Source organism: Myodes glareolus, chromosome 17 (genome assembly GCF_982192425.1).
Source record: "Myodes glareolus chromosome 17, mMyoGla1.1, whole genome shotgun sequence".
Taxonomy (NCBI): Eukaryota; Metazoa; Chordata; class Mammalia; order Rodentia; family Cricetidae; genus Myodes; species Myodes glareolus.
This window is the reverse complement of record NC_142042.1, coordinates 43,770,522-43,780,832: the sequence shown is the minus strand read 5'-3', so window position 1 is coordinate 43,780,832 and position 10,311 is coordinate 43,770,522. Positions and strand designations below refer to the sequence as shown.

General features: G+C 35.7%; 1 long non-coding RNA gene across 1 annotated transcript; it reads left to right on the top strand.

The window, feature by feature from the left end:
• Positions 1-2,288: 2,288 nt before the first annotated feature.
• LOC148119373 (uncharacterized) lies at positions 2,289-6,865 on the top strand. Its single transcript, XR_015735254.1, has 2 exons — positions 2,289-2,440; positions 6,599-6,865. It is a non-coding gene; the product is annotated as an uncharacterized LOC148119373 (long non-coding RNA).
• Positions 6,866-10,311: the final 3,446 nt, after the last annotated feature.

Genomic DNA, 10,311 nt, shown 5'->3' with positions numbered 1-10,311 from the left:
CTCTCCAGGAGGCCAAGCCAGGCCATGCACACCTTTAATCTCATATATACACACACAAACAAGTTATTTACAAAATTTGTCCTTTATTCCCTTTAATTGGAGGTAGTCTTTATTTTATTGTATACTAAGGGCTTATGAATGCAAATGAATTAACTAAAATTATCAATGAGAGACAAATTATCTTTTCTTACTATATTTATTGCCCTAGGGGCCAAATAGTTAATTATCGTTAAAATAAAAAGTCCTCATGTGTTAATAAAATTCTGAAAATTACTTTGTTAAATATTTGCACACAATTTTATCATTTATATTTATATCTAAGTGTGAGTCCTTTCATATTCACAGTTTTTTCACTTCTCAACATTTTAACACTTTATATAGAAATACTATGTATAAGTTAATCAAGTTAATGGCTACACTTACTAGAAATAACACATAATTTTTCTAAATTATCATTGTATTCTTCAAAATTGTTCACTTTCCAGTGAGGCATACCCCAAAAATAATAAGACCTTGGGTTTCGCATAAGTCTCAAGTGAAGGTTAGAGACAAACAACAAAGAAAAGCTTTTTCAAGTCCATGGACATGATCTCTGATAATATTGACATATTTTGAGCCAAGAGTCAGTAATGTTTCCAATATGAATAGTACATTCTGTGCCCCTGGGAATCTTAACATATTCTGTCAATAAACATAAAAAAATTAAACATATAAAGAAAGAAATACTTAATGACAACATAACATGTGACTAAAGTCAATTATCTCAATAGGAAAAGAAAGGAGTCCTGAAATATCAAAAAAAGTATTATTTGTTCTTAAACTGTACAAAAGAAGAGATATTTGTTCCCTTACATTGTTTCTAGTAAGATTTTTTGTTACTGAAAAACATATTTAATATATGAGCTCACAAGAAGGGATTAGGTAGAAAGGGGAAGGTGAATACAACAGAGAAAAGTCTTGATGCTTCAAATGATCAGTTTGAGAGAGTCTGGAATAGGGTGTCCCTTAATTACATTAATTGAAATAGAAAGATCCACTCTAAATATGAGCAGTGTCAGTGACATAGGAATAAGTCCAAGAAAAAGGTTTTGCTTTTTGCCTGCTTAGGATTTTTTGCTTGGTTGTGTTTTTTTATGCTATCTGTTTGCTTGTTTGTTTGTGTAGTTTTGTTTGGATGTGGTTTCTCTTTTGTGTTTTTGCAGTTTGGTTTGTTGTTGTTGTTGTTTCTGGTTTTGGCCTGATATTTTGTTTTTCTGATGAATTCATTTAACTTTTTGCAACTGCCACTGCTGCTTATGTTGTTACTGCCATTCTGCGCCGATTACAAAACCTAGATTCTTGGAGCATGGTCATACCTTTAAACTAATCACTTGGGAGCCAAATGCAGACACATCTCTATTTGCTTAAGTCCTGCCAGGGCGAAAAAGTGAGTCACCATCTCAAACAAATAAACCAAGATTTCTCAGTCCTTCAACAAGCACTGAAGACCAGTGGCCTTCCAAAATTCCTCTGTACAGCCAGATTGGTACTATGATCATCACTATGAACCTCTGCACTGAGCACCTAAGTTTTCAGCCTTTCCAGTGTGAAGACAGGCACTGATATACCGCCAAAGTTGCATCATGTAAACTAATCAAATAAACCTCCTTTTCGTATTCATTCTATTGATTGTATTCCTCTAGATAACTCGGACAGCTGTAGCAATTCCTACAGCCGGTAGCCTTTAAGTTTCCCACCCACATGGGTGTGGCCTCTTATATTTTATATGACTTTGTAAAGCAGCGCCTCTGGCATCTCTTCCAACTGTGAAATCGGTTGCTGTTCCCATTTCTAGCAGAACATTGTGGTCTGTGAGTCTACCCCTAAATAAATAACCCTCTATGATATTCAATTCTGAGTTAGTGTGGGATTTCTTTTAAATGTCCTTCTTCATCTGAAACCCACATGGGGCCGAGATCCACACCTACCAGGTGGACCGGATTAAATGCCTAAAAAGGTCCACAGCCCACAGCTAACTGCGTGAGGCGACTTAGGAATTTCTCAAGCTTGCACACACAAGCAGACACACACAGACACACGCAAACAGACACACAGACACACAGACACACAGACACACACACACACACACACACACACACACACACTGCAGCATTCCCAGATGCATTCCCTGCCTGGTGATGACTTGCACAGCTTTTGGATTGTTCTTCTAGCTCCTGAGTTCTGGGCTTCTTGCTTTGTGAATACAATTGATTTAATTGCTTTTAATTTGTAAAGCAAAACATATATCTAAGTATTTAACCACCACCAAGATTGGGAAACTTAAGCGGCTCAGGACTGTTCCTAGTACCAGGTTGCACCACTAGTCACGACTCTGTAACCACGACACCTGCTGGACAATAAAAATTATTACACCTAAAACAATTGGCGGACTTCATACCAGGTAAATATTATAGTATTTAATAAATCAATAAACTTGAAAGTTATATAATGGCAGAAAACATTACCATGAAAATTTTTCTAGCTTTTTTGCTAATGCTATGGAATGTATTCTGCAAGGCTTATATGGTTATTGTAATACATCCATTTATTGGATATTGGGACTCTGATTTTTTTTCTGCATATTATATCCTTAAGAAAATGGTTTGATAACAGAGCCAAAAATGAGGCACTTTTAGAAATGAAACAATCTTTACAGACTACCAATGAACAGCTAGCTGACAGGATTAATATCATCAAATATCAAAAATTACCTGAAAAAAATACTATTGAAAAGGGTAACATTAATTTGAGAGAAAAAATTGAATGCATGTCTAAAAGTACTGAGAAATTATCTGAAAGAATTCATACTGTTAAATTTGATAATCAAAATTTGTTAAAAAGTTATAATAGGTTAGCAGATAGAGTATCTCTTCAGGATGGCAATCTGCACACTATCTAAATAACGGCAAAGGATAAGGTGTCATCTTTAAAGGAAAAATTTCAGACCATAGAATCACATGTTCAGAATCAAGACCAGAGGCTGGGTGCTTCGATGAAATCACGAGAAATATATACAGGCCAGGAGATTCAGGCTTTATAAAAAACAGTAGTGAAAAGGTTTGAAATAATTGAGGAAATTATTGGAGCTGATGATCATGGAAAGAAGGTACAAGGACAGGATTTAACATTGCCAGTTCTTGTCAGAGATGAGTTACCCAGGGTTTTAGTTTCCTACCCTGTAATCTACTCTGACAAAGGATAAAGTTCCAAAGGCCCTAAAAGATCCAAAGAAGGTAGCTGGTTACCTATAGGAATGAATGATCTAAATGAATTTAAGTAAGCTATTGTAACTTATGACTTGCATTCTGTGTACAATGAAGGTTGAGACATTTGACTATAATACTGAATCTTGGGTAGGAGAAGCAATTTCCAGAGGGATAAGGAAACATCAAAATGCCAAATGGTTTAGTTGTGGTAGAATAGAACATCTAAAAAGGGATTGTAGACAAGGAATTCCTAGGAATAATATATCCTCTGGGAATGGCAAGAATAGAAGGACTAAGTCTTCAGGTATATGTAGAAGGTGTGGCAAAGGCTGACATTGGACCAATGAAAGTGTATCAACAAAAGATAGACAATAAACCTGATACCATTGAGAAACTCCTTGGAAGGCATCTTGCAGGTCTCCAGGTCAAAAATGGCCCAGTCATTCCCAGTGACAGTGGAGGACATGTCTCTACAGGAAAATGAAAAAATCCAGAGCCTTCTGTAAAAAACCATACTGTTCTGGATGATGGAATAAACATTGAGGATAAATCAAAATTTCAGTAGGAAACATATTTTCTGGCAGACTTCTATTAATGATCAAAGACCACAGCTTAGAGTGTGTATAAATGATATTGTTATTGTGGGTTTGATAAACATGGGTGTGGACATGAGTATCATTACTCCAAAATCTTGGCATCCAAATTGGTGTCTTCAAGAGGCAGATGTTCAGTTACTGGGAATAGGAATGCTAGGTCAAGTTAAACAAAGCATAAGATGGGTTGATGCAGAGGGCCAGAAAGACAGAGAGGAAAGCTGGGGCCATATAGGGCTAATTTATGGATCGTGATCTGCTGTGGCAATGGAATACCCAGATTTAATATTCCTGAAATCCTAGACTCATAATGTTGTGAAGGATATTATCAAGTATTATACACAAAAATTAACATCCATTCAGGCTGTACAAGAACATAAAGCACTTAGCAAACCTTTAGAGGTACCAACAACCCTATGTTTAAATGGTTAACTGAGAAACAAATATGGGATAAACAGTGACTGTTAGCAGAAGATAAACTGCAAGCTTCAGAACAGGGGTACAGGAGCAACTAGATGCTCACCATATTGAAGAATCAACCAGCCTTTGGAATTCTCCTGTATTTTTTGTTAAAAAGAAATCTAGTAAATGGAGAATGGTGTCAGAGCTAAGAGCTGACAATAAGGTTATTCAACCTATGGGCCCTCTACAATCTGGAATCCCTCTCCCTTCTCTATTACCAGAAGCATGACCTCTTATGGTTATTGATTTAAAAGATTGTTTTTCCACTTTATCTTTACAAGAAAAGGATAGAGAAAAATCTGCTTTCACAGTGCCTACTTATAATAATTCTCAACATACTAGAAGATACTAGTGGATCATTTTTCCACAGGGAATGCTCAATAGCTCTACCCTATGCCAATACTTTTTAAGTCAGCCATTAAAAATAATTTGTGAAAAATTTCCTAAACCTGTAATTTACCACTTCATGGATGACATTTTGCTATCTGATTCAAACATAGATACTTTAGAAAGATTATTCGAAGTATAGGAAGTTTTACAAAAATGGGGATTACAAATTGCTTCTGAAAAAATACAGAGAGGAGATTCTGTCAGTTACCTAGGTTATAAAATAGGTTTACAAAAATTAGAACATAAAAAGGCACAAATTAGGAGGGATTGATTCTTAAAGACTTTCAAAGATTGTTAGGTGACATTTCCAGTCAATGGTCAGCTATTAGAATAACACCTAATCTAACAGTACATTTAAACAAAACTGAGGTGGTAACAAAGACAAATAGTGCCAGAGAATTAACAGCTGAGGTGGAAAAGGAATTGATTGTTGGTGAAGAAAAATTATAGGAGGCATATTTGGATAGGGTGATTCCAAATCGTGATTGCATCTTGCCTTCCAGAATTTCCTCCATAGGAATTTTGGTGAAAAGGAAAAATATTATTTTAGAATAGATATTTTTATCACATAAACCAAGTAGAAAATTAAAATCTTATGTGAAAAAAAGTCTCTGAATTAACTACAAAAGGAAAATTGAGATTTTGTCAACTAGCAGGTATAGACACAGCAGAGATTATAGTGACATTTACTTCTGATGAAATTAAAAACTTATGGGAAGACAATGAAACTTGGAAAAGAGCTTGTACCAATTTTTGAGATTAATAGCAATTATCCCAAAAGTGATAGAATTAACTTTATAAAAAGAACTACTTGGATCCTTCTCCACATTGTATGGGACAAACCAATAACTGGAGCCTGTACATTCTAAATTGATGCAAATAAATCAGGATAACCAGATTAGAATTGACTTCATTATTGATACAAGTTCAATATATAATCAGGAATAGGCTTTGTCCCATATACACAATATATATCTGATCCCATACTGATCTGCCAGGTCCTCTAGCACAAGGTAATGAAGAAATTGATTGGTTTCTGATTGGAAGTGTGTTGAAAGCCTCAGAATCTCATGAGAAATAGTATGTCAATAGCAAAGGTTTAGAGAAAGAGTTTTCTAATACATGGCAACAAGCTAAGATTATAAAGAGATGCCCAACTTGCTCTTTCTATAACCAATACCTGCATAGACTAACCTCAAGGGTACTCAAAGGAATAAATTCTTGCACATGGATGTGTTCCATTTTGCAGAGTTTGGAAAATTAAAATATGTACCCCACACCATTGACACTTATTCAGTTTTTCAATGAGCAACTGCTTTGAGCTCAGAAAAGGCAGATTTAGTAATCACACATTTATTAGAAGTTATGGCCATCATGAACATACCTGCATAAATAGAGTGAATGATCTAGTGTATGTCTTTAAGAAAATGAAATAGTTTTTTTGCTTATTATAATATAAAGCATATTACAGGTATACCACACAATCCTACAGGTCAGGCAGTTATAAAAAGATCAAATTGATCTACAAAGGATATGCTAAACAAAAAAATACCCCCAGAAATAGATTACATAATGCTTATAACCTTAAATTTTCTTAACACTAATGTGAAAGGGACAACAACAGCAGAAAGGCATTAGATAATAGGATCAAATCAGTCAATGCATTTCAAGGATGTGTTGACCTCGCAATAGAAACCAGGAGATGTGCTACATTCAGGAAGGGGATTTGCTCTTGATTCAATAAGAGAAGAAACGTTATAGATAACATCAAAATTAATAAAGATTCAGTTTGAATAAAAGAAATCACTTGAGAAAGACAAATGATGGCTTATCCTCAGAGGTGACAACCATATTGGTAGTAAGAAAATCATATAAGGTTGGGGAAGGGTTCTGTTCTTGTCTTTGCAGGAAAATACTCATCTTCAAAAAGTCAAGAGACCCTGGACATCTAGATGCCTAAAGAAGAAACAATAATTATCCAGATAGGATCACCAAGCAAGCAGAATTATCGCTTTTGAGGACATGTAATATAAGCGTAAGAATCTCTGAAAATAATATAAAATAATAATCATGACTCACTTAAAAATCAAAGCTGACTTTGGAGTTGGACACTGGCTTTGTCCTTTCCTAAATCCAGGCATGTTGTTAAAATAAAAATTCAGAGTTTCTGTCTCATGTTAGGAGCTATGCTATGGGGCAGGAAAGAAAAATAATTTAGAAAAAAATTTTACTTTTCTTCGTACCTATTTTTGCCTCCTTCATACCTTTCATTGAATATATATGTCTGCATAAATACTGTTTAAGTTTTCCACAATGAGCAATGAATTTATTGCAATAATCTTTGAAGTTTCCAGGAAGAAGATAGGTGACCACAACAACAACTCCATCTGGTTGATATGATGTCACAATGCTTATAGCACTACTTTAAGACCTGTCTGGGGTACCATTCCAACTTGTTTAGCTGAAATGGTGCACTATTTTTATAATATTTTGGCCAGAACTTCAAATAGTAACCTCAGAAAAACCCTACCTAATACTCAGAGACTATTTGATATTTTACCAGACAGTAATCTTGAAACTTAACCATCATTTTACTTTCACAGGATCCCATAGAAGAAAAAGATCGCCCTCATGACAACTGGAAGTAATTCTAGAAGACAATGTCCCTTCTCCCAACAAAGTATGTCCTCAGGGTTAGGGATATCATTTAGGGATTGATTATCATTGGTATAGGGTTGGGGGTTGGGAAAAAATTTCATAGGCTCAGGGATCTCATTGGAAAAAAATGAAGAAAATTGGATGGGATAATGCATTAATGTGAGCTTACTCACATTAAAAATAATAGTGAGTAATAGAGTGAATATTTGTGAGATATTATTAATAGGTAATTTATATTTCTACAGATTCTTATATATTGCTATAACCTTAAATTATGTTGAACATGTTCCTCTTTTAGCCTACAATATTTGTATACCTAGGCAAGGTTATTTTGTCATATTGTATGCATGCATGCTTCCACCTCTGCTTAAGACATTTTGTTTATTGATACAATTTTAGTTTATATTTATCATATTCCAATATACATTTCTACCTCTGATCAAGATTTACATTTTGAGATCATTATCCTCATGTGTTGCATAGTTGTTTAAAGATTGTTTAATATTCCAATATGAAGTCTTAGTATTTAAGTTATATAGGTATTAAGATTCATAGGTCAATAATCATCCATGTTTGTCATACTTATAGTTAGACTATTCAGGTTCTTGAGATACAGAGAGATTGTATTCTGCATAGAGAGGTATTCTTCAACCACTACAAAGAGCTGTAGAATATGGCATTCAAATAACTTAGGGTGGGTTCTGTTGAAGTAAGACACAATTGCTCCTTGTAGTACCGATCTATTCCCGAGAGAATGTTGAATACCAAAGACACTCCACTAGGAGCTTGTTTTCTTCTTCGCAAAACTGGCCTTTGCACAAGGAAGTGCCTATGTATTGATCACTGACAAAATGTACGATTTCTAGACAGGAGAAGCAGGATACAAGAAAAAAAGACCGTCAAATCTTGCCAAGACAGTTTAAGACGGTTTTGAAAATTTACCTGCCTCTGAGAGTGGTCTGTCAGTTACCCTAGACCTTAGCCAAATTGGTTGCTCCAGCATTGCAAATGAGGCTTTGGGTGATTGCCCAGGTAGCCAGTTGTCAAGATCATTTGTTGCACAGTTTGGAAGTTGCTTGATTGGACTTCCTGCTTACTCAAGTAATATTATTTTCCTTCTCAGGTCTTCTATGGGGTTAAAGACTAGATGGTTGTTGTGACTTCCCTCTCATGACTAGGCCAAGTTATTTATTATAAAAGACTTAATCTCATTATGATACAATAATTATTGAAGTATTTATGATGTTTCTTGCTTGATATTGTTTATGCTGGCTGTAATTCTTATTTTTATACCTGATATTTGTTCTTATTGTATGTAATTATGTATTAGGCTTAGAACTCTCTTATTTAAACAAAAGGTGGAGGTGCTGTAGGAATTTCTACAGCAAATAGCCTTTAAGAAACCCTCTCACTTGGGCGTGGTTTCTTATATTATATATGCCCATGTAAAGAATGAGTCCAGCTTCTCTTCTGGCTATGGCATTCGGTTACTTTTCCCCATTTGTTCAGAGAATTGTGATCTGTAAGTCTACCCCTAAATAAATAATCCTCTCTTACATGCAATTCTGAGCTAGTGTAGGATTTCTTTTAGTGCCCTTCTTCTCCTGATTAACATAAAAGGTGTGGGAAGTAAGAAGAAAGGAGAAGAGTTAAAAAGGAAAAATGAAAACAAAGCCTAGGGATGGAAAGAAAGAAATGAGAATAAGAATGCAAAAGAGAGAAAAAATGATAAACTTGGTGACTCCCTAAGAAATAGGGAACGTTATTCAAAGGAACAGTGTTAAAAAAAATAAGCAGAGTTCTCTGTGACTTAAAGTTTTGGTAAATATAATATCTCTTACTTGTTCTAGTAAATGTAGAAGAATACTGGATAGAGAAAACATAATACCTATTATAGTGTTCCCTAAATTTTAAGTATCAAATTTAATTCTAAATGGAAGTTTAAAAAAAGTAGATATGAAAAAAATGAGTAAATGGCTCAAGGAGAAAGAATGCATGCTGCATAAGCATGAGGACCTAAACTTGAATTCCAAGCACCCATGGAACTGCCAGCACAGCCTCACACTCATCCCAAACCCAGAATATCAATACAGACACCATCAATTCCTAGGAATTTTTTGGCTTTTCTGGATATAAAAAATAGGTGAATTAAAGGCCCTAAAATTAGAGATTGTAGAATGGTGAATCAGAACATTGATTTTTTTCTCTGCCCTTCACATCTGCATAGAAATTATGTCCACCACAGATAGATGCATGTACACACTAAGCTTGTTATTAACTTGTTATACTCAATTTTGAATAAAACATACTTCTATTTATTTTTTATTTTACTTTTTATTTTTTTCTGTTTTCTATTGCTTTATAAATAATACAATTCATAATTTCCACTTCCTCCACTCCTAACATTTCCCTCCTGCTCCCCCACTCACCATCCCCCCTCCTACTCCAGTCCTGAGAGCAGTCAGGGTTCCCTGCCCCATGGGAAATCTACGGCCCTCCCCGCTCCATCCAGGTCTAGGAAGGTGAGCATCAAAACAAACCAGGCTCCCACAAAGCCACTCCATGCAGTAGAATCAAAACCCAGTGCCATTGCCCTTGGCTTCTCAGTCAGCGCTCATTGTTAGCCACATTCAGAGAGTCCGGTTTGATCACATGCTCCATCAGTCCCAGTCCAGCTTGCCTTGGTGAGCTCTCATTATATCAGTCCCATCATCTCAGTGGGTGGACACACCCCTCGCGATCCTGACTTCATTGTCCATGTTCTCCCTCCTTCTGCTCCTCCTGGATCTTGGGAGCTAAGTCCAGTGCTCCAATGTGGGTCTCTGTCTCTGTCTTGATCCATCGCCAGATGAAGGTTCTATGATGATATGCAAGATATTCAGCAGTGTGGCTATAGGACAAGGCCAGTTCAGGCACCCTCTCCTCTTCTTCCCAAGGAACATTCTGGGGACCTCTCCTTAGAC